The sequence below is a fragment of the Cupressus sempervirens genome, chromosome 9, assembly GCF_028749045.1.
Source record: "Cupressus sempervirens isolate cs-2001-9-10 chromosome 9, ASM2874904v1, whole genome shotgun sequence".
NCBI lineage: Eukaryota > Viridiplantae > Streptophyta > Pinopsida > Cupressales > Cupressaceae > Cupressus > Cupressus sempervirens.
Window position 1 is genome coordinate 286,174,168 of NC_143126.1, and position 26,763 is coordinate 286,200,930.

Below are 26,763 nucleotides of genomic sequence, written 5' to 3' on the forward strand. Positions count from 1 at the left end.
TGAAAAACTTCAAACATGGGAAAATAACACATGTTTTACTATAATTTGATACAAAATAACTATTATAACCAAAATACAAATGAGAGAAAGAAAACATGTGTGGTTAGTCCTTTTGAGAGGTTGATGCTGACAAGTTGGGCACTCATGCCTTTCTATTTCCTCTCTAACTATACTCTATCTTCAAATCAATCTCCCTCATGGTTTTTGCTTCTTCGGTGGGCCCTTAGTAGGTGAATAATCAATTATCTTGTATCTTTATACCCATTCTCCATATTCATCACCATGTTCCCATTTATGTGCTATGATTTGGTCAGCCACTTGTCTATAAGGATGATATTTAATATGATGCCATTTTAAAGTTCTCATAACAGAGCCAAGAGTTAACAAGCCTCCCTGTGCAAATTTAAAAAAAGTTCCATATTATAATCCTTACTGATATTACTTTCTAACTCATATTTTTTTTTAATCTATGGCCTTAGTTCACCAATCTATCTAACTAGTTAGTGATCTAACTAACTTTGTAGTAGGAATATCATTTGGTCATCTAACATTATCTATCCTTGCACATGCTTCTATCATCTTCATTTTCTCCACCCTTTGGACCTACTTCTCAAAAATAGTCTTAATAAATGCTCTATTACTTTCAAATTTCCATCTTAATACGATTCCCTCAATGCTTAAAGGCCATTAGTGTTTTCCTTTTTTCTTTTGAAAAAAGGGGTAAAAATTAATTCAAGAAGAGACCTCATGTACAAAGTAGAAAGACCAAAACCTAACCACAATATCAAAAGGGGTAAAAATTAATTCTAGATGAGACCTCAAGTACAAAGTAGAAAGACCTAAACCTAACCACAATATCAACTTTCAAGTGAAAGGTTCCAAAAGGAACAATTTGAAAGTCCATTACATAATCTTATCTTCCAAAATTAGTTTCTCCAAACAAATTAATCTGATTTGGGGGTAACCCCTCCTAGCCTGTACCATCTTGTTTCTTTAAGTTCTCTAAAGCCCCCTTTTCTTAACAAATAACCACTTTTTTCCATTTCATAAGAACATGAAAAAAAAAATAGCCTGAGAAAGTACATAGGTTTAAGATATGCTTAACCACAATAGAAAGTTGCTAACTAACACCATCCAACCTTTTTTAATTTATGCTATTGGCTACAATATGATATTTCCTTGTAGTAACCAAATCACAAGGACCCACTCTTTTAGAAAGGCCACACAACCATAGTATGCAATGATAATTTCTTAAATCTAAAACAAAATCTTATGTTATAACTATATTCCTGCTATCTTGAGATTTCAAATATCTTATGATTCATCTCTAGCCAAAGATTCTAAAAATAAAAGTAGGTGCAAAGATTGAGGCCATTTGGAGAAATAAAGTCTTAATAGAAGGTTTTCCTATGATCTCCCATAATTCAACCAAGGAGTAAGAATGAACACAAGCACACTATCACACTCTGAAACATGAATGCCATATTTCTTTAAAGTACAAATATTAAATGAATAGATGTGAAATGCATTTCTCACTATTATGGGATAGAATTTATGGAAGAGCATATTAGGTCCTTGGCAATATTGCATCAACTAAAAAAACTTTCTTTTAGTTTCCTTATATAGTTTAGTTTCTTTGTTTTCTTCATGAGACCTTCACTTTGGATTGTTACCTATTGCATAGCATCATGTTGAACCTTCATCTAGGATCATACTTTGATCTACTACTTTGTGGATGAGATCTCATTAATTCTTGGAGGGACCTATCTATTCTATAAGTATCATGACCAAATTGAGTTTTTCAATTTTGTGACACAATTTCAAATTCATGAAGATTTTTAGCTCATTTATCAATGTTGCTACACTTGTTATGTGGGATAAAGATTTATTTTACATCTTGTGGAGGTTGATACTTATGATTTGGTTCCTAACCTATATTTGTGTTATGTTTTTCCTTGCCATGGAAAATCATAATCTTGCTAGGTTGACTTGATGTTTGAAAAGGATTTATATATTGATGTAATGAATCCTTAGAGGATATTCTAGCTAGTGATAAAAAAGATAACCTCTTAAAGGTTAGTTTGGATTTTACTGTATTGTTAAACTTGTATGCCTAGAATTTAATCATGAAGGATACTAGTGAATTGTAATTAAACTTTTGATAATGTGATGGGTTGATTTTCATTTCTCTCAATTATTTCTTATTGTTTTCATTGTGTGACTCTTGTTGCATGACCTAGGAAAATCCCCATTGATGTCCCTCAAACTGAGACTACATCAAATGGTATCAAAGTGACATTTTGTTCCTTAAAATAGATGAAAATTTGTTACATAGGTTGCAAATCCCTAAGTTATTTGGTTGTGGGGTGGTGGAGGGAGGATCTCACCCTCAATTGTAGAAGACTTACACAAAGCTAGTTCATAGAAGGAGAGATATAGATCCATCTATAATGGATATGTTGAGAAAAAAATAATCTAGATTGGAATGTGTTGAAAGGACCTAAAGAAGAGATCAACACATTGATCATGTGAGTGAGGATGAAGAAGAATTTGAGGAGGAATAAGAACATGAGCTTGATCAAGGAGATGAGAGACTTGTAGGATCCTTAATCAAGGTGAATACAAACACACATTTCAATCAACCTAACTATAATAGAAATTGAGGCTCAAATTAGTTGTTTGGTTGTGTTATAGAGATGGAAAATTATTTTGACTTCAATGGCACAAGTGAGGACAATAAGTAAGTAAAATTGCACAAAATTTGTGAGGACATTCATTATTATGTTAGGATTATTTACATAAGAACAAGAAAAAAGGAGGAAGGAGAAAGTTAAATCATTGTCCATGTGATAGTGAATAAATTGAAGGACAACTACTTACCTATTGATTACCAAGTGAATTTTTTAGGAAGTCATAACACCTAAAGAAGAAAAATATTCTATTGAGGAGTATAATGAGGAATTATACATGCTAGACAATATTTCTACTCATACCGAGGATATTTTTGAAAGGGTTGCAAGACACCATAATGGTTTAAGAGTATCAATACTGGATTAGATCAACTTGATCAAGATGTAGAGTGTAGAATATGCTAATAAATATCCTCCAAAAGATGAGAAAAAGCTGAATAAAAAGCATGAACAATGATAAAGAGTAAGAGGAAGAATATTTTAAGAGAGGAAGGATATTCACTTGAGGCAAATCTTATATAGATTAGACCTAGAGCAAGGTAGAAATCAAAGAGGATAGTTCATACTTGTGAGGTTTTCACACCATCACCTCATTACAAATGGGAACCCCCTCTATTGTTGTAAGTTTATGGGGTAGATCAATTTTGGCAATTACTACAATTTTCGCAAGCCTTTCAAAAATTGAGTTGAAAAAGAAAATTTTGGAAAATTTTGGCTTAGTGTAAAAAAAGGGAAAAATGAGGTAAAATCTGGTTGTGTGGAAAATTTGAACTTTGATAAAAATTTGCTCAAAATTTTATTTTATTTTTCAATTTTGAGAAATGTAAATTAAGATTGTGCCAAAAATACATGTACTTGCCTACGTGCATGGTGATCTTCACTTGCCCAAGTGCATGGTGACTACCACATGTTACATGTACTTGCCTAATTACATGGTTTTTCCTATGTGTCAAGTGGTTTCCACTTAATATTTTATGGTTTTTCTTAAGTTTGTAGTTGTTTCCACTTGATGTTTAAAGGTTTTTCCTAAGCGTGTAGTAGTTTCCACTTAGCATTTGATGGTTTTTCCTATGTGTGTAGTTGTTTTCACTTGTTGATTAATGATTTTTCCTAAGTGCATAGTCATTTCCACTTGATGTTTCATGGTTTTTCCTATGTATGTAGAGGTTTCCACTCCAAAATTAATAAGGGATCTCAATTACAAAACCAGCCTACATCTCCTCAAGTTTAATGAAGCACTTTGAACTTTTAAAATTTATTGGGAGATTTTGTAACATGAACAAATTTCAAAGATATGAATAACACTAAAAGTAAAATTGAAATTAAAAAAAATGTTGACGAGAGAGGAAGTGGAAAAATTAAAAGAAAAATAAATAATAAATAATGAAAATAAATGGTTTTCAATTGAGATGAGATCAAAATTTGCCTCAACTTTTCAAATAGCAGGCTTTAAATTGGGAGGAGACCAAATTTGCCTTGAATTTGCAAAATATAGATTGATTTTAAAAATGAATGAATTAATTCATCCATTTTTGCATTGAAATTATCTGAATGACATCAATTTTAATAAATGAGAAATAAAAAAATGAAAAATAGATCATAAATGGCAATAAAACAAATATTTTCCAATCAACTTTGTATTTCTCCATTAAATTATTTTTATTGGAAATTAAAATGGAAATTTTTCGATGATCTTATATGTCTTGTTGCAATTAGCATTTAAAATTTTATAATTATTTACTAGTGTTTGTTTTCCTTACAAGTTAAGATGATGAGGTGGTGTAATGGCCTTTTTTTAGTTTGGTTCATGGTTTCCTTCAAATTTTCCCATTGATCTTTAAAGCAATGGCTTCTTCTACAAGTGCTCTCTTCTCATTGGTCTAAGTGTCATTGATCCTTATCCAATTGTTGTATTGGTCCAAGAAGGCAATGTAATTTTCTAACTGACCCACAAGGTGGTGTTTCATTGTAATTGGGTGAACATTTGATACTTGTAGTAGGTGGTTATGAAAAATTAAATAGGTCTTATGTGAATTAATCTTGGCCCTTTATTTCGACTCAATCTTGGTCATTCATTATAATTGGGGATCTTATACAAAATCCCACCTCTTTCATCTGTAAACGAAGGACTTTCAGAGAATTGTTTCTATTGTAATGCCAAATTTTCTCTACTTTACATTCATTTGTCTTTCATGGTGAATTGTTGTGATCAAGTTGATATTATTACATGATGATGAATATTTACTCACTTAGTTTAGGATATTATTTCATTATTAAGAAGAAGTTTAGTTGAACAATTCTTTTTGTGGATGTTTACTTGTTTAACTTAAACACATTTTGGTATGTAGCCTCTTGCTAATAGTGGTAAGGGTGTCTTGTGTGGTAAGTTTATGATTGAATGCACTTAACTTCAATTGATATTGAGTCTATAGTTTTCATCTATTTTATGGGATCGGAGAGAGGATATTGATGTGAAAATAATTTTAGTGTTCCTTAGAAGATTGTACTAGGTGAGTGGAGTTTCTGATTAAGCTACATCTAGTAGAGTCCAAGTTCATCCATGATTAATTTCATTCCTAGTTAGAGGTAGAAGTAACAATAAGTTTTGTTAGAATGTAAAGGCCACCAACATAATTGATAGGGGATGGGGGCATGTGAATGAGTTGTGTTCTTAAGAAAAGACTTTATCAAATTTGAAATATATAACCAATAGATGCAAAAACCATAAGATGATAACCATGCATAATGACACAAGATTTGTTAAATAGGGAAACTCTTGATCAAAGTGAAAACTGTAGTGAGAATAATTCCCAAAAAAATGATTTACTAATATAAAAGTTCCTTGTGAAAGGATAAGACTTTGTTAGGAGCCAAATACATATAATCATTACATTTAGTCCCTATTAGGAGACTTTGAATCCCTACTAGAAGATTCCAACCATATTAGGACCTACTTCAACCATGTTAGGAGATGATAGGAAGTCAACCAAATCCAATGTCCAAATTGCTTTAGAATTGTCTTCATATGACAATTCTTAGGATAATATATGCAAGGGAAAACTCATTGATAAAACAAATTATCTTGCCAATACAATTCCTTTACATTTCTTGACACATAATCAACATCATCCTCTTCTATGATCTCATAAAATTCACACCCAAAGATCACCTACATTTTTTTTTGTGAAGCACACATACATTCATAATTACATGATGAGATGATGAAAATAAAGGAAAACATATTTACTTTATACCAAGTTCTAAAAAAAAAAATTGAGTCATCCTTGAGGATTCCCTAATACATAATGAAGAGGATAGGACATTAACAAGATATTACATTATAAATATAAATCCAAAAATGATGTAACCAAGAGTTCACGTCTAGAGAATAACCAACATGTTATCCTTCACAAATCTTCATAAAATAATAACCATATACTTCTACCTCAAATATATCACTGTGAACATGAATTAAACCAAAATCCAAGACCTTTAAACAAGCTTTAACCTCACTAAATGGATACAACTCAATTACTCATACTTTGTTACCTACATACTGACCTATAACCAATATTTTATAAAATTGTTGCAACTCACTGAAATCTTCATATTGCCTTCCATGAACATAGATATATCAGAAAGAAATATACAAAAACATGATTCTAACCCTACAAAATGTATAATTGCAACTTATGATTATGATGTACAAAACTCTTTCCATAACTTTGACTGTTCCAACTATAAATCATATATATTGACATCAATGATAAACCTAGTCAAGAATGCCACACAAGCACTCAATCATTTCTCAAAATTTACCAACAGACTCCCCAAAGGAATAGTCTCAACATTTAAGCTAATAATATTCCCATTTGGTATTGATGACAACATATGGTGAAAAACCACAAGTGCTAGGAATACCAAATTGGAATGCTCCCTTATTGACACCAATAAGAATTTATTGATATCAACATAAAATAAATAATCATCAACATAAAATAGTCTCCCCCATACAATGACATACATTACTCTCTCCATTCAACATAGTTACTCTCCCTAATAGATGTATAAGGTTTTTCTTGTATTACTCTCCCCATTGACCTCAATGAAAAAGGTGCCATTATGATAAATTCATTCATTTCCAAAATAATTTGAATAGATCACCAAGTGCAAAAGGACACTATTACAAAATGCATTACTAAGATTTCTTAATAACTATGACCAAAAAGTGACTACTCCCCCAAAGGAAGCATCAACAAACATATAATCTAGATGTAATAATAAGCTCTGAATATATTGGACTAATGTAATCCCATATCAACTACTCTAAGGAAGGTTGGTGCATAACCCTAGCATGCCTATGAGATACTCAAATCATGTGTCTTTAGCCAAAGGTTTAGTGAATATGTATGCTATGTGTTCCTTTGTTTTGACATACTCCAATATGATTTCCTTCTCTCTTAAAATGTGATACTTTATTGCAATGTGGTTATTGTTTGAATTCAATACATGATTCTTTGACATACTAATTGTACTTGTCTTATCACAGTGAATGACAATAGGTTGTATAAATTCAATACCAATGTCTTGCAAAATTTGTTTCATCCAAATAATCTAATTAGTGTTGTTTTTTGTTGCAATATACTCTACTTCTACCATAGATTGTGATATGAATTTTTTTAAAAAATTATCTAAGAAACCAATCTTCCTCCCAAGAAGAATTGTCTACCACTAGTACTTTTCATGTCATCTATATTTCCTGCCCAATCTATAACACTGTATGCACATAAGATAAAAACATGTAATATTTCATGGTATAACCATTATTTCACATTTCCTTCAAGTATCTGAATATCCTCTATATTGATGCTAAGTGTGTCTCTTTAGGATCTTCTTAGAGTCTTGCCATAATTTTAACTACATTAGCTATATATGTTCTTGTATGTGTCAAATTTGCAATCCTCCAATCATAGATCTATATCTTGTTTGCATTGCACTAAGAGACTTGTTTCTACTTAAAAATTTTCATCTTATAACCATAGGTGTTCCAACTAGATTACAATTCTTTAATCCATATCTTGTTAAAAAATCCTTGAGATATTATGTGATATGAAAATGTCATCCTTATTTTGTGTTATTTACAATCCCAAGAAATATTTCATCTCAAAATTCATGCTCATCTCAAATTCATTTATCATCTCTACTAAATATTTTTCACTAGATTTATCATTTCCTCCAAAGAAAATGTCATCAAAAAATACTACATTAATCACTAATTCTTTTTCATTTGTCCTTAAGTACATGTTACTATCCGCATTACATTTTTAAATCCCAAATTTTGCAAATATTTGTCCAATATTTCATACCAAGATCTAGATGCTTTCTTCAATTTATAAAAATATGTTTTTAGTCTACAAACCATATCTTTATCTTCTTTTCATGGTAAACCATTAGACTATTCAATGTAAAGCTCTTCCTTAAATTGTCCATTTGGAAAATTTGATTGATATACCTTAAAAATTCTTGTTAGATACATAAGCCAAAAACATTCTTACTACTTCAATTCTAGCAATGGAGGCCAAAGTTTCCTCAAAATCAATTCATTCTTTTTGTGAATAACCTTTGCATATTAGCCTTGCATTTTTCCTTACCACTTATTGTTGTTCATTTATCTTGTTTCTAAATATACACTTAGTGCCAATAATTTTATTGTCTTTAGGTCTAGGGACATATTCAAATCTCTTTTTCTTTTTTATCTACTCAAGTTCCTCTTTCATAGCCTTTATCCAAAATTTATCTTTACAAGCTTCATCTATAGTATTAGGTTCAACTTGTGATATCAAACATAACTCTTCACTTACCTTGTTCGTTATCATAACTCCCTTGTTTCAACTTCCAATGATTTGATTCATAGGGTAATTTCTCACAACATATTTTGTATTCCTTGACCTTTTTTAATGTCTTCTCTAGGTTTTAATCTACATTTCATTCTTGACTCTTCTTCTCTTGGTTCTTTTCCCTACAAATAATTTTTAGTTTCATAAAATAGTTCCTTCTCAACTTCTAATTTCTAGGCCTCTAGTTTGTATTCTTATTTAAACTATAATCAAGTATTCTTTCCTCAATTTTTAAAATTCTCATCAAATTTCACATTAGTACTTTCAAAAATAATATTAAATATCTGATTGAAACATTTACATGCTTTGCTTTTCAATCCAAGAAACTTACCTTCAACACTTCTATGATCAAACTTTCCAATATAATCCTCTCTTTTGATATAACATTTACTTTCAAAGATTGTAAAGTATTTTACAGTAGATGTATGTCCAAAAAGCTCATAGGGAATCTTACCAATACCTTGTCTAATCTATTTTCTATACATTATGTATATTGTGGTGTCCACTACTTCTCTCCAAAAGATATGTGACACATTACCTTTAAGCCTCATAGCTCTAGAAGACTCACTAAATGACATATTCCTTCTTCTTTCTTCTCATTTTTTTGTGATGTCTTAGGAGATAAAAGTTGCCTCTTAGTTCTATTATCCTCACAAAATATTTTAAATTCATTTGAAATGAATTTTCCTCCTCTATATGATCTTAAGTATTTTATATTCAATCCTGATGCATTCTCTACTCTCTTTTTGAATAACTTAAACTTCTCAAAAGATTCTATTTTCTCGATAAGAAGTTCTACCCACATCATCATAGTAAAATAATAAATGAAAATAATGAAATAAATTTCACCATAGAATGGTCTTGTTCCTATAGGACCACACAAATCAATATGTACAATCTCAAACTTAACTGATGTAGTGAACATCTTTCTTGGAAATGAACACATTCATTGCAAACCATGTGAGAGGGTTTCACATTTTTGTTAAATCTCTTAGTGCATGTGTTTTGATGATATTTACAATGTTATCAAAGTTAATGTGACAAAATCTCTTATACTATAATTAACTAGCATCAACTTTAGCAACCAAACGTGTCGTCTAAGTAGGATTTAACTGAAAAACATTATCTCTAGTCCTTGTACATGTCCCAATCAATTTACCATCTTTGTCTTTGATTTTATAAGTCTTCTCTATGAATTGAAACTAATATCCCTTGTAAACAAGATGTATAACACTCAAAATATTATATTTCAATCCATCAACAAAATGGACATCCTTAGCGTTAATTTTCCAACCAAGAGCAATAAATCCTTTTCCTTTGATAGGACATGGTGCATTGTTTCCAACTCTAACTAGTCCTCCATCATCACTATTAAACTCAAAAAAATTATTCATATCTCCTATCATATGATGAGATAATTCACTATCTATAATCCAATTAGACTTTTTCTTTTCTACATGTGATACTAAATATTTCTCCTCTTTTACTTCTTTTTCTCGAATTTTTTCCTTAATAGAAAAAAATCTAATTTCATCATCACTTTCTAAGAAATTTATCATCTTAAAATCAAATTCATCATATTCATAAAAAAAAAGCAATTTTTAAAAAATCTTTGACTTATAGGGATTCTTATTTTTTCTTTTCTTTTCTCTTAGGACATTAAAATGAAAAATGTCCAAGTTCTTTACAAGTTCACAAGAAAAAGATTTCCTACCTTTAGGTTTCCTTTTTGCAAGTAATGTCAGACCTTCATCAATCTTCTTGTCTTCTTATTTCTTAGTTTCCCATCCTCTAGCATAATATCCACTTGTGCTTGCACTCTTGATCATTGTAGCTTTTTCTTTCTATACACTAAAAAATTCTCTATCCTAGTTACTAGTTTTTGCTTAAATCTATATTCAAATCTCTCCATCTTCCCAAGTAGTGTTTCCTTGATTAAGTTAGGTGTGATAGGAATAATATCATCAATAGTTTGTACTTTGTTCTCATAATAAGGTGGAAATATGCCAGAATCTTCCACACACCATTTTCTTTAGTAATAATTCAATCAAAAAAATTTAACTCCTACAACAATATCAAATATTCTACCAAAATATCCGTTTACAAATTCATCTTCCTACATCTTATCCTTATAAAACAAATCTTTCCAATTCTAAAGTTTAGGTTTGTTTACAAATATATCACCTTCAAAAAGAACTTTTAACTTAATCCAAATTGCATGTTCAAGTTTTAATATTTTTACCTCACATATTATGTTTCTAGAAGAGATGACAAAAATGATTGTCTTTTCATACATGTTGTACATAAATATATCCTTTTCCTTTGGCAAACATAACCTTTCTTTCCCTTATAATCATCCACTAGGAAACTCCCATACATAGAAAATGAGTCTTCATTTTCTCCTTCCAATTGTCATATTTTTCTTGATCAAATTTCAAACTTTCTTTAATGGATATAGCCATGTATCTCCTTAATTTGTTAAACTTTCTCTTTAAGGACCTAATTTTCTAATGCCAATTGTTAGAAAGTAAAGTCCACCAACACAATATGGGGGTGAATTAGTTGTGTTCTTAAACAAATTAAATAAAATTTATCAAATATGAAACTATGGACACTCAAAAATGGTTCATGCCTACTCTTTTATCAGTCTTTTCGAACTTGTCCCATTTTCTCGGTTCACTAACTTCTATATTTTGCCCAACTTGATCATCATTTTGACTCATTTATAAACATATTTTGATATATTATTCATCATCTATAACCCTTTTTAATTAAATGTAGATAATCTTAGAATCAATTCAAAACCATTTCAATGTCATCGTCTTATCATCATTGAGCCTTTGGTCATTGTTACATCCTTTAGTGCCTTATAAAAAGTTATTAATACATGTCATGTGTCCTTGGCATATCATCAATTCAATCCTCAATATTGTTGAATCCTTTATTGTCTAATCATGTCCTTATTCTGAAGTTCCTCTTGTATTTATAGTTTATACCTTGTTTATTTTGATTTGAGAGATATTTGATACTCTTACTATTTGTACTTTGTAATAACCTGAGAGTCAAATGTTATGCTTTGATTTCAGTACCATAGATGCATTACTGCTATGTTGTTCAGTTTATCATATTTGCATGTTGATGCCATTTTGAGATGACAGTAGGTCTATGATGATATCTAATTATCTGGTATTTGGACATATCTCTAATTTTGTCATGTGATGGATTTTATACTATGGTTATTCACTTCATTCTTGTCTATTTATGCTTTATGTGAACGTGAGTGATGTAAATAGATTATTTAGGTATAATTTAATAAATTGTTAAATAAGTTATTTAATTCATTTATTGTTTCAGCTATGATATTATATGCAATTGCACTTGATCGTGTGTATTAGTGTGCAGGATTTATATCCCTGACAATGGCACATGGAGTTAGTGATTAATACTTATTTAATTGTTTAAATTAAACCTTTCGGTGATTATCAAATCCAAACTCATTTGCATTATGTGATTAGACTGATAAGTGTGTCTATGCATTTAGAGGTTCACATTATCGCAAAAGTTTTTAAGTTAATTTCTATGATTTTGAGTTTTTGGGCTTTAATTTTTATAAAATTTAATTTCTAGAAGCTTCACCATAGATGAAATCCCATTTCTAGGAATAGCCTTTTTTTTTGTTTGGGTCAATTCGGGGTTTAACTAGGTTGGCTAGTTATTTTCCCTAATTGATTATTCACTCAAAAAGTGAATAAGTATGGAAAGAGGAATTTAATTCCTCACTTTTCAATTTTGCAATTTAGAAATTGGAGAGCTTTCTTTGAAATCCTTTTTTAAGAGGATTGGTCTTCTATTCATTGTGAGAGCTACGGGTGTAGGATCTTCCTGAGGATAGACTCGTTGGATCCAACTCATGGAGACCTTGCTTTGCTGTCATTTTTGGTAGTATTTGTGGGTTATTTATTTTACTTGCCTATTTTCTATTTTATCCCTTTTGGCTATCAGGTAGGGCTTTCCTATTTTCTTATTTCCACTTTGTTTTAGTTTTAGTTTTTGGTAGTAGTTCATTAGGAGGCTAAGAACTAGTGTTCCCCTTTGTTTCTATTTGCTAGTTCTACCTAGTTGGTCGAGTATGAACATTTTCCCTTTTTTCAGGATGGGGGTTTTGGATTTCATGTTGTTATGCTGGCCATTTTTTCATATGATGTCTGAATGCAAATTTTATTTGAATTTTGGGGTTTTTGTGCCCAAAGACCAAATGGGTTTTAATTTTGAAGTTTCCTAGTTTTTTGGGGTTTGTACCTTCTTTTGCATGCCACCCTATTTTCTCAAGTTTTCTTAGCATGATGTTGGTCATGGACTTGGATCATCTATTTGGATATTAGTTAGACCATTGTTGCACTTTTATATTACATTGGGATGCATGCCACATCTTTCCTCTCGAGTCTATTTTTGCCGGTTGAGTGCATTTTTGCATTGTGTTCTCAGCCAATCCTTATGTTATGATCTTCATGATGGTGTTTCACAACACACAATTGTGTGCACATACATTGTCATGCAGCCCAATCTCCCATTCATACTTTGGTGGAGTTATGATCATTTGGGGTTGGGTTGGGAATATGCATGACTATGGGCACTCATCACTAGATGAGCATGGGTAGGGTAGGGTAGTACATGGAGGGGATTCTATCTCATAGCCTGGTGACTACTCCCATGGATTGGCATAAGAAGTTTAAGTAAGTGATAACTAAATAAAAAAATTGGGTGGTAATAGAACTAAGATAATAAAAAGATTCAAGATGTGCTCCTTCTATTGGGAAGTGTGAGCTACCAATACTAGCTTGGACTTGTCAATGCCAAGTGACTCTCCATGATGTTAGCCCCTACTTAGTAGCCCATTGAGTGTCTAACTAGGACCTGTAGTCTATGAATTATCTTTGTTCTTGGCTTCAGTCATCATATTGTTTGGCATGAGTGTAAGCCATTGATGTTTATTTTATGTGAGTTTGTGGTTGGATCATTATCTCCCTTAGCATAGTGAGAGTGGATCTACAGGTTCCATGTAGTTGGGAGGCATAGCTACATTCACCACTACTTGGGACTAGTGTACAAAGATGGTTCTTTTATGTAGTACAACCATTGCTGGATGTTTTTATTTAGTACTTTAGGTTTCATAGTATATTATCTTATGACTTATGCTTTCATTGGAATTCTTGTATATCATGTTTAGATGATGTTAGTTTTGATGCATTTCCCTATAGATGATGAGTTTAATTTGTAGGATTATCTTATGCTTTACTTCTAGCATGTTAGATTCCTTATTCTTATGTTGGAGCATATTTTAGTAGTGATGTTCTCATAAGATAGCACTGATGATCTGGTCAATGGTTTGGGATGTTATGCATGGGGGATGGCTAGGACCCACAATGGTCTTATGATGCTATTATGGTTGGGAGCAACCACGTACTTAGTTTGGTTGTTCAGTTTATTGTGATGATTATTTCTATACATTGTGATATTTCTTTTAGTTATTTTCACTTCACTTTTTGTTAGATGGTTAGATTTAGCTTCGGTCTTTCAGTTATTCATTCAAGTGTCTTTTCCCTGATATGTGAATCCAGTACTCCCTAGTGTGGAGGAATTCGTTTTCTATCTTTCTTCCCTTATTGTTTTGTAGCTTGATGTCTTTGTTTCTTGTGTGAAATTTTAGTTTCTTGCATGAGAATTCAACTTTCTGCATGGTGTTTTGGGTCTTCTCACATGGCTTCTAACACATTCTCAAATGAAACAAAACACCAGTTTTAGGTGTCTTGGCTATTAGGATAAACTGAACCTTCTCACACCATTTGGTGCACATCCTCACACAAAAGGCATGTTCTTGCATGAATTGCTACACATCCTCACATGAGATTTTTGTCTTCTATTAGTCCTCACATGGAAAATAGGGAGCATCTCTACTGGTTTTTAGGGATCAAATTTTGGTGTTTCATGTACCCTTTGGGTTTACTTAATTTTGCATGCTTTGATAGATCTTAGATTTTTTGTTCTATTTTCATCTTGGGTTTTTGTTTTCTTTTTTTGTGTGTGTGTTGGGTCGGGTAGTGGCATATGGAGATTCGTTGGTTGTTAGGGTGGTGGTTAAGTCATCCATTGTAGTCTTTGTGATCTGTGTATGATGTTGTCATGTGCACTCATACTAGTTCAAAAATAAAAAATCTTGGCTTGTATTTCATCCTTGTTCCAAGGATCTCTAGGCAGGGCATTACATTTTTCAATCAATTTAATAGTATTGACTATGTTTGTTGATGTTATTTCAGTCAACGTTATCAATCAAATTAAATCAATCTTGTGGCATTTACAATATTCATTAAATTCCATATGTCATCAACCCTTGTCATGTATCCTTGACAAGTAATCATTTCACGTCATTCATGTAGCACCCTTTATATTATCAATTTGATCATTGAGTTTGTCCAATCCAATTTCATCCCATTCAATATTCATTTTCATCACAATCCTTCAAAAGAGTTAATTCTTATATTTATCTCATTATCTTATCCAATCAATCTATTAATTTGTCCTATAGGAATTAGATAACCCATAGTTTATTCCTATGTCTTAATAATTTAATTTCATACCCCCTTACTAATTATTCCTTTTGACTAACCTTTCTCAATTAGTTAATCTTTATTAATTAATTGATTCCATTTTCATGAATTATGGGAATTCCTAATTTCCTAAATTCTAATTCTAATTTCCTATCTCCCATTTCCCATCTTGTATTTCCTAATTTCTGTTTTCCTAATGCATAATTTCTAATTCCATTTTAGAGGTAATTATGAGTTTTTAAAATTCAAAATTTCCCACTCTTGCACATTCCTAATTTATAGTTTACACCTCTTACATCTTTCTATGCATTTTTCTTACACTTTCTTCTTACTTTTTTTCTTACACATTTCTGTGCACAATTCTTATACATAGTCATAATTTGTCCTAAATTTCAAAATTTTATTTCTTTGTCATAGCGATTTCTAAGTTAAACATATGATTATGACATCTTTCTCATTTACATTCTTTCTTTCCATTGCTTGTATTTGGCTTCAAAACACTATAAATAGAGCCATTATGCACTTGTTTTGGCTAACCACACTCTTGTTATTCTTATTATCATTTTTTAATTTTGCTACCATTTCTATCATATCATCCTTGTCATTTGGCTTTTAGTTGTAGGCACATCTTGTCAAGATCAAGAGCTACATCAGCTTCAAATTAATGGAGAAGAAAGGAGAGAATAAGAGCTCAAATTGAAGGGGTTTTCATAATTTAAATCTTTTTACTTCAATTTTCTTTTATGTTTGGATAAGATAGTTTTCATATTCTTGTATGATATTTGTGGTTCTCTCATTTATCCAAATTTATTATTTTTCTAGACCTACATTTGGTCAACCCGACATGACTTTGCTTTACTAATATTCTTTCATTTTCTTGTGTGCTTGTAGGTGCAAGGAGGAATCTTGGAGGACTTTTGGGAGTCTAACTTTGTTGTTGTGAAATTTCTTATTTTTGCAACTAAAATGAACAACAAAGTCATGTAGTCTAATTATGTGGTGAATGAACATTACATCATCTCATCTAGCCTAATTAGGAGGATCAAAGAATAATAATAATGTTTCTATTCTCACAAATTCTTATTTCTTAATGGGTCAATGAATAATAAACATCATATAGTCTAAGTAGGAAGAACAACGAGCCCTACAATTCTCACTTATATTTAATTAGGAAGGAAAGAACAACAAAATTTTCATATGTCATCCAATTTCCTTTCCTAATGGCTTAATGCACAAAAACTATCATGCAAGTTTACTTAGTAAGGAAAAGAACAATAAAGTTGTAATTTCTATCACATTTCATTTCTAATTGGATTAAGAACCATGTTCTTATGTTCTTTAAATAAACTTTTTCTTTTTTGTCCTATCATTTGTGATCTCAAAAGTCCTTATCACCTTTGCAAAACTTGGGTGAAGAGAAATCTATGTAGTTCTTTAAGTGTAGAATTTTTATCACTATTGGTCTCTTTTAACTTGTGAAAATTGTGGGATGAAGATCATATCATGCAAACTACTAGTGTATTTGGTGTAGGAGGTTGTTTGAAGACCTTATGTATTTGATTTAAAACCAATGTGTCTTTGATTTCCTAGATTAAAAAACACTTCCTTTGGTGCTTAAAATGAGTTTTTAATATTCTAATTCATGTGTCAAGAGTGTCTAAAATCTCGAAGGTTTATATGGATGTATCCTCTCCCCTCACCTTTCGAGATCTTGGGTGTAAGAGAGATATCTACCTTAGACCAAGATATCTGATATTGGGTATGTTAGGGGATGAGTTTGGAGCAATAACTGGACAAACCTAGATCTCCACTCTAACCACTATATAAAGGCTCAATTTTGGGTAATTCCCAATCAATATTATGGTTGGGTTGGGTGTGTTGGCACTCAAAATTGTAGCCCAAATTTTGAGCACTATTGAAGAAATCAAGCCCTATAAATGCTTTTGATGCCTATATACTCGGTTGTACCTTTGAACCCCATGAGGTGTTTAATGTTTCTACCACCTACCATTTAGCCTGTCCACTTGTTTCATAAAGTTAGATTGACGTTTTGAGCCATTTTGTGAAGTCCCATCTTGAGCAAATTCTAAATCTGCACTCACCTGTGTCAAACAACGATAGGAGGCTATGTTTGCAATTGAATATCTCACAACCAAAAATGTATCGTGACCTCCCACTTTGGGAGTATCTAGTGTCCATACCTGAGAGCCTATGTTTCAGCTTTTGAGTAATTTCAAATCCGTTTGACTAGGTTTTGAGTCCCTCAAAGTTGGTTAGTTATCAATGTCATGCTGATATGAAATGTTTAGAATTCTAGGAAGCTCTGTTTATCGAGTTATAATTTTGACCTAGTTGACCAAAATGCTAAATTTCCTTTTGCATTGCATAATAGATGTCAAAGACTTGTTATGTTTCAAGCTTAAGCTAATGACAAATCTATTTGATCAGTTTTCAAATGCAATTCCAAACACAATTTCTATCTTTTTATTGGTGTCAGCACATGCAAATATGTCAAAACCCTTATTCATGATGTCATAACTCCTAATTCATGATAGGTGAGATCAAATGGATTTTACCATTGTGTTTTCCTCTAAAAATTCTTTAAGTGTGCCAAGTTTCAAGTCTTGACGAATCTGTGTGCACAGTTTTCTAGGTCAATTCCTTTTGCAAAAATCACTTTTTTGTCATTGTTTCAATCTGCAAAATTTTGAGTAGCCTACTTTGACCGCTAGCCATTTGCGCCCAGTTATTCATCATGAGCTTAAATCCTAAATTTATACTCTCCTCTTGATAGTGAACCAATTCCCTAGTTTTCATCTTCCCAAGTGTCAGTTTTCCCAGTTTTCAAAGCCAAATCCGAATGTGTTTATTGCTTTCTAATGCGTTTACTTGCAGGTAATTTTGAGAAGGCAACTTTACCAGTGAATATCTTTTGACCCTGATTTTTTCATGAGACAATATTTGGTAGGGTGCAAGTGTGTAGAACAAAGAGTTAGTGTGTCTAATTTTAGAGCTTGGTCAGATGTTTGGGTTAGTTTTTAAAGCTAGCCGATAGGCCCTATTAGCTAAAAGTTGCAGTTTGCAAAAAGATGTAAAAGGAGTTTCAAAATTGGTTTCCAGCAATTAATTTTAGATCAAATTAGTGCTAGATGATTAATGTATCAGTTTTGAATATTAGTTGTTTGAAAATGGATTTTTTTTTAGTTAGACCCACTTGGGGGACTGACTAATTTCATCAGATCTATTAGGCATGATGAGGTTCTAAGGCATGACACTGAAGAGAATGAAAAGGTTAACATATCCCCATATTTAGAGGAAGATAATACAATGTTCATAATAGTTCTGATGAATATGAAGATTGTTAAAAGAGTTACCTATAAATTAATAATGGATATGAAAACAATGAACTAAGTCTGAGATGGAAATTATTCTGCAAACTTTAACAAAATGGCCAAATCTCTTCTCAAAATCATATTCAACAATCTATATGTAAGTCCTATTTGTGCACTTTATAACAAAAATGGTAATGAGGGAAAATCAATGACCAACCAATGAGTGACTACAATTAATTTGAAATCCAATATGTCAATTGGATAAGGGTTTCCTTATTAGCCTCAGAAAAATGGTGTTTGAATCATATCCTCCACTATTAACACTTAAGGCTAATGAAGAAGGTTTTCATCTCGTCTCATATTCAACTTCATAGAATAGGAGAGACCAAGAAGGTTTCACATGTAGGCACATCTGGAGAAAGCTACCCAAAGCAAGAATTGAAGAAATTGATTGAAGAATGAGAGTGGTTTTCTTTTGCAATCAGAGTTTAAAAAAGGCCCAAGCTGATAAGAAAGAAAAGGAAAGCTCTCACCAATTCAAAAAAGAGGAAACTAGTCAAGGTTAGGAAGAGGTAGTCATGCCCAAAAATATTGCCAACAGGAGGCAAGGTGCCAAAGAAGTGAGTGCAAAGTGGCATTAAGCTCTCGCAGGGGAGTTTCAAGAGGTATCTACTACTCACATATGTCTCTTTAGAATAGAGAAATTAGAAGGGTCATTCAGGTTTGTTCTAAAAGATGCCCATGTTTTTGAAATGGAGTCCCCATGATTGGGATAATGGAAAGAGGAAGTAGCTTTTGAGGTGGTTGTTTTGGATACACGGTCAAATATAATGGGACATACCATGTAAAGAAGAATCCACTGCAAACAATGAACCCAAGGCAAATTCGTTGAAATGCTCCAATGGGAGGCAAGGGAGTTTAAAACAAGGAAGCCATTTTGTAGGGCAGCCTTACAGAATAAGAAAAGATCCCCACTCCAAGGAGGAATTGTTGGGGCAGAATGCAAAGTGCCAATGAACAACAAAGCTCCCACACTTGAAGTGGAGACACAAAGTTTGAAGAAGCACCCAGCGATGGAAAGAGCCCACATCAAAGGAGTAGCTTAGAAGTAGAAAGTCCATGCCCAACCATAGCAAGGGGCATCCAAAGCAACATGGAAAGAGACTCCATGCATCACAAGGAGGACGTCCATGGCAAAAGGGACCATACATAGGTAATCAAAAGGAGGTCCATGTATGCCTTGGAGAAAAAACACAAGGAAGAAACTATTGAAAATAGTAGGAGTCCATGTATTGCAAGGGATCCTTCATAAAAGGATGCCATTAAATCATGAAGGGCAACAGACATAGCAAAAAAAAATAGTGCTAAATAGAGAAAGTCAATGCTAACAGGAGAAGAATAGTTTGAGAGTAATATCTCTGGAGGATTTGAAGGGAAATTAAGATAGCATCATTGGTAATCCCAGGTGTTAAAGTAGTGGGGGAACAAAATATGGAACAATAAAGAACTCTAACGCCAAAGAGGGAAATGATTGCTAAGTATGAGAAGGCGAGCTTGCAAAAAAATTGACTTAGCCTAGAGAATCCTGTGAAAAATCAAATCAAAACTTTCCAAGAAACACCCTACGCCAAGAGGGAGAAAATAAAGTGAAAAGCATATGTCCCACTCTTGTTGTGGGGGGGGGGGGAGTTTTTAATTCTTAAATACAGTAGCACTTGACATTTAAAATTTCTTAAGAGACACGCCTTTTAAAGGAAACAAAGAAAGAGGTGGGCCCTCCTCCTGTGCCGGACGTGGGAGATAGCTAGTAAGGTGCCTAGTCATAATTTTGAATGAATGTGCATACGGAAATTAGTGACATTAACAATATTTCAAACTCGCTAGGACGAGTTGCTACCTTGCTAGCTGAAAAATCCAAGGTTTTTCGGCTAGCAACATAGCGAGTTGACGTAAAACCTCAAAATTTGGCAAGACAACGATGGGTCTGTGTGGTGATGAGGTGGCACTATCAGCAAACTAGTGAATGACATGTGGCAAGTAGGAGGATGATGAACGATGACATGGAACCTGAGTGTTGCGAACATGCCACGTGGTGAATCATGTGGCCATCGCCATCTCGCCAAGGATAAGTTGCTCACATGATAGCATGGCGACATAATGAGTGTTAAGGTGGCAATGACATGTGGCCCTAACATGGAAGGAGAGTTAGGATGAGATGTGGGTCCTGCTTGAGCTCATTAGCCTATAGAAGAGTGACACATGGCACTTTCCCAGAAAGCCAGTGCAGGTTTGACAAGTGGCATTGTCCGATTGGTTGAGGGGTAAAGCAGTTTAAAATTGAAAAATATTCTTTGGTTGCACATTCAAACTGCAGTTGGAAATTTGACTTCAAATTATAAATTTCTATAGTTTAAATATAGAATATTTTCAATTTTCAATTTTATTCTTTTATTGAGTTTGGTCATGGAATGGAGGCCTGATCTTCAAATGGCCATAACTAGAGAAAATTTTAATCAAAATGGGCACTCTAATATACCACTAGAACTGGAATGAGATGAACTTTCCAAATATGAGGTTAGATTGTGCACATGTATTCACTAGTTCTTGCTATAGGTCAATATGTAAAATCTAGGACATTGGTAGTAGAACAACTAGATTTGATCATTAAGCATCAAAGTTTGTTAGAGGGCAGATTTGAAGACCTTTTGAAGCCTAAATATAGAGAAAAAAATTTGGAAAAGGTTATACTAGCTTCTTGAGGTTATTTGTAACTAGTTTTTCACTTTTACCGTGAATTCATTTTAGCACCAAAATTAGTTACATTCTTTCATCATCAAGTATCTCAGATATTTTGTGTTCTTTGGAGGCCAATTGATGATGGTTTTTTGCACAGTTATAGAGAGAGGGTAGAAAGAGGTTTTTCATCTTCTTGGGAAGGAATTCTGAGTGGACACATGTCATCTTTACAACAAATTTGAGAATTCACTTCCTACGATATCATTCCCTTTCTTTCTGATTGTAGGGGTTCCAGTTTTTCACTGTGAAACCATTATTGGTTCCAATTTTTGGAGAAAATTTGCACATTACTGTGATACCAGGTTTTGGTTCTAGTCTTGATGTATTTGCAATACTGAGACACCATTCTTCAGTAATTTTCTCTTGTATGAAAAACATTAGGAAGGATAATTAGATAGTTCAGATCTATTAGGTTTTTCTATGTTTTCATTTCATGCATATGAATGTATTATTGCAAGGAAATTAATACAAAGAGCAAAAGGATGAGTTTCATTTTGAATCTTGTCTCCTTTATCAGTGATCTTCAATGTTTTATAATCTTTGAACAAAGAGCTTAGGTTGTAGTTGCAGTTCCTTAAGGTTGTATGTTGTTTTGTTGTTGCATATAACTTAAAGGGTTATGTAAATGCTTTAGGGAAATCAACAGGGTTGCAAGTTTACTGATGGGGATATCATGTAAGAATGAGATCTAGATTGAACATGGATGTCTATTTACAAGGTGAATAGATAGATTGTATATTTGAATATAGGTAAAGGTATCAAATATCCATATGTATGCATTTGATTCATTGAATTTCCCAATGGTTAAGGCACTGGTCAGTTACAAGATCATTAGGTCTCACTGCTACATATTTGAGGTTTTTCTAAATTCAACATTATTAATAAAAAATTCTTTCCCTTGCATGTTGAAGAACCTAAATGTCATGCCCTCACTCAGCTTATGAATGTCATAGATTTTCATTTAGCTACTGTAGATTTGTGTCATTACATGAGTTATTAGGATAAATAAGGGTTAAATCTACTGATTATAGATTCAGGGATATGCTTTTTGCACTGGTACCATATTTATTGAATTTGAGGTCCACCCACCTAGGTTTTGTAGAGCCTAAAGTAGAAGAAGGGTCTAGCCTTATAGTTGGCTTGGTGTCTAAAATAGTATGTTGAAGATGGGAGTTAGCTACCCCTATATGTACCATATTCTCATCAAGGTAATTGGAAACCTACAACATTTTCAAACACCAATAGGGTGATAACTCTCCTCTAGTACCCTTAGAAGTGTGTTAAACCTTGGTTCTATAGGTTGGGAGACCTCCTGTGGGATTTTATCATCCACATACTAAACATAGTATCTTATACTAAAAACCTTTATTTTAGTGGCCAAAATCATTTTATCCACTAACTCAAGGGGTCACCTTATATACCTGTGAAGACATCTCACACTTCCATGGTTCTTAGTGGAGACAATAGTCCCTTGGCAAGTGATGCCACTTGGGTAGTAGATTTTGGTACACCTGAGAAGCAAGTACATTGTAAGAGGGAGCATGTGCTACCAAGATTCTAGGTTGTTTACTCTAGATAAGCATAGTTGAACTTTGCTTCAAGTGAGAATTCAGTTGATACTATCCTTTTAGCCTAGGTTGTAGTGTGTTTGTTCACTTTAACAACAACAATTATGATTTTATTTTCTTACATGATTTTTTATACATTAATCAAGATAATTTTCAAAAAAATTCAAACTATCACAAACACATTCAAAATTTGAACACATTGCCAACATATACTTGTCAAACTTGTGCAAAAACATTGCAAAATATGGAAACTCAAAATTGTTGACTTACAGTTTCATGTCATGTCTCTTAGCTTTAATTTTGTATATCTATCTTACATTTTCATTATCATTGCCTCATCATAGTCTTTTCATAATTTTCAGTTTTTACTTAGGATCATTTTTTTCATATTACCTAGTCCTCATTTTGCAGTAATCATACCTTACATTATCCTCATTTCGCATATCCTAATCCTAATTTTGATCCTCAGTCCTTATTTTGATCCCATCATAAACTTCAATTTGCATATAGGTCCTTCCAGAACCCTCATTTTGATCCTATCATAGACCTTATTTTGAACCTGAGAACCTTTGAATTCGATAGATAATCCAAAATATATATGAATCTTAGAGTATTCCCTTATCAAGATCCAATATCCAATATCCATACTTGTAAGGGTAGACTCTTAGCCTTGTATTTTCAAAACATTTTTCTCAAAATTTAGAAGCAGTGCAAGGCACAAGAATCCCCAAAGGAGATGTCCTAGCCTTGGTGAATAACCACACAATAAAAAAAAAAATAACGAGATACAAGATCTGATACCAAACACAAATCTTTATTTACAAAATAAATGATTACATGCAATGTGCCATACTATAAGGCCTTCCTAGTTATGACAAAATATAATAGAAATTACAATAATAGTTCTACAAGATCACTCAAGATCCAATCCAAACCCTAGCTAGTCTAGATCCACACTCTGGTAGAAACCTCTAAGGAAGATCTAAACTTTTTTTTGTAAGCCCACCAAGAAACCTCCTTATTTCCCAAGCCTTAGCTACTACCCCTTTTCAAACTTTACCCAAGATCCAACTGTAAACTGCCTCACATTCAGTGCCTTGTCCCCATACTTAGGAAAAATTTTCTCTTTAGCTACTCCATGTTTAACACAAGATCCACTCCCCCTTAATGAATACCTAAATACTCCTCAAGACCCCCTACTTATACCTATCTAAGCCACAAGTCATCCTAGCCCAATAAAAAATAAAATAAACCCTTGCATTAAATATATGCATAAGCCAAAAGTTGGTTGCAACACTCATTAAATACCTACAACCTAAGTTAAATGCCAAAAGGTAATCTCAGAGACAAGTCAAGAGACATAGAAAACCAAGACATAACCGAGTGTCAGAAACCACCATTGAGCATAAAAAATTCCTCAAACATAACTAATCCCCTCCATTAACTAAGCCACTAGGTTAACATAATAACTAAACTACCCAAGCTCCCTAGTATATCCCAAGTTCCTCCTTCATAGACTAAGTTCCTCCATTCGACTAAGTAACTTGGGAAAAACTATAGCCAAGCTTCCCTAAGCTCCCATTGTGTGCCAATTTCCTGCAAGCATCATCAAGTGCCTTTGATGATCAAGTGCCCCAAGCTATGTCAAGCTCCTTTGATAATGAGAATCTGCATGGTTATCGAGTCTATTCATGCACCAAGTTCTCAACCAAGAACTTCCAAGAGCTGACCAAGTAACCACTACCAATCACCTCTTCTTCAATCAAGTGCTAGTCCAAGCACCCTCCAAATAAACTACTAAGCCTCCTCCCATGAACTCCAAAGTAACCACTGAGAAAACCCAAGATGCTCCTGCATTAGACTCCCCAGGTAAATATAAAAATGTGTCCCACACTTTGATGTCCAAAGAGAGATCAAAAACCATCTTCATCTTCACCAAATGCTTCCACTCCAATAGGGATAAGAAAATAAAAATGCAAATCATCCACATCTGCATCCATTTATCAAACACCAGAATCTCAACCATCCAGTCAACATTCTCATTCCCAAGAGAAAATTGAACATAATACTTCATAGGTAAAACATCATCCACAACAACAACTAGTGAATCCGCACTAGTAGGAACTTACTTCAAATCAATAGCAATATGTAGATCTCCATCAACACGTGCCAAACTCACTGCATCAATTGTCTCATTGCTCACAATAAGATGATATGCAATTTCCATGTTAGACACACCCAACTAATAATCAAACTAACATCAATGAGATTAGGAATCTCCTTGATAAGCTCAAGTATTTCAGCAACAACCACCAATTTCTCTACAGATTTTACATCAAACTCCACAAATTTATGAAAAGCAACCTCACATACCTTTGCAACCTCCTATGCAACCCTGTTATGCCATCTTCTCTCATTGACAAGTCTTTTAACCGACCAGACAACTCTCTTCTAGATAGGTAGACTCCAACTCCAAAAACATCTATAGAACTCAAGTATCCCTTCATTAACTAACCAAGAAGACATATCATGAATCCTCTTCTCCACCACATCATGAAAATTCACAATCATCCAAGGTCCAATCTTCTCAAATATATCTTCCAAGATCTTCACAAACCCTCTATGAAAAATCCACCACTAGATCAAGATCTTCTCAAATCAACTCCTCTCAATCCAAGGTCTTGGTACAAACTTCCGCAACTTCGGTGATCTATCTACACACTCAAGAACAACTATACTCTAATACTATCTAATGCAATGCAAGGTAGGAGAATCCCCAAAGGAGATGTCTGAGCCCCCAAAAAATAACCACATAGTAGAAACACAATACAAGATACAATATCTGATACAAAATACAACTCTATTCATAAAATAGCTAATTACATGCAATGTAGCAAGCTGTAAGGCCTTCCTAGTTATGGCCAAATATAATAACAATTACAATAATAGTTCTACAAGATCCATCAAGATCCAACCCAAACCCTAGCTAGTCTAGATCCACACTCTATTAGAAACCTCCAAGGAAGATATAAACTTGTGCTTGCAAGCCAACCAAGCAATCTCCTTATTTCCCAAACCTCAAATACTAGCCCTTATCAAACTTTACCCAAGATCCAAGTGTAAACTACCTCACATTCAACACTTTATCCACACACTTAGGAAAACTTTTCTCTTTAGCTACTCCATGCTGAACTCAAGATCCACTCCCCTTGAATGAATGCCTAAAGACTCCACTAGACTCCCTACTTATACCCAACTAAGCCACAAGTCATCCTATCCTAATACAAATTAAAATAAACCCTTACATAAATATATGCATAATCCACAAGTTGGCTACAACAATCATTAAATACCTACAACCTAAATTAAAGGCCAAAAGATCATCTCACAAAAAACTCAAGAAACTCAAGAAACCAAGACATGACTAAGTGTTAGAAACCACCACCAAGCATGAGAAAATCCTCAAACATAGTTGAGACCCTCCATTGACCAAGCCACTTGGTCAACACAATAAACAAACTAGCTAAGCTATCTAGTATATATTGAGTTCCTCCTTCATAGATTGATTTTCTCCATTGACCAAGTAACTTGGGCAAAACTGTAGGCAAGCTTCCTCGAGCTCCAAGTGTGTGTCAAGTTCCCACAAGCATCACCAAATTCCTTCTATGATCGAGTGCTCCAAGCTATGTCAAGCTCCTTCGACAATCGAGCACCTTTAGGATTGTCAATTCCATTCATCCATTGAGTTCTCAACTAAGAAGTACCAATAGATGACCAACTAACCACTACCAAGCACCTCTTGTTGAACCAAGTACTAGTCCAAGAACCATCCAAAGAAACTATTGAGCCTCCTCCCATGAACTCCAAAGTAGCCA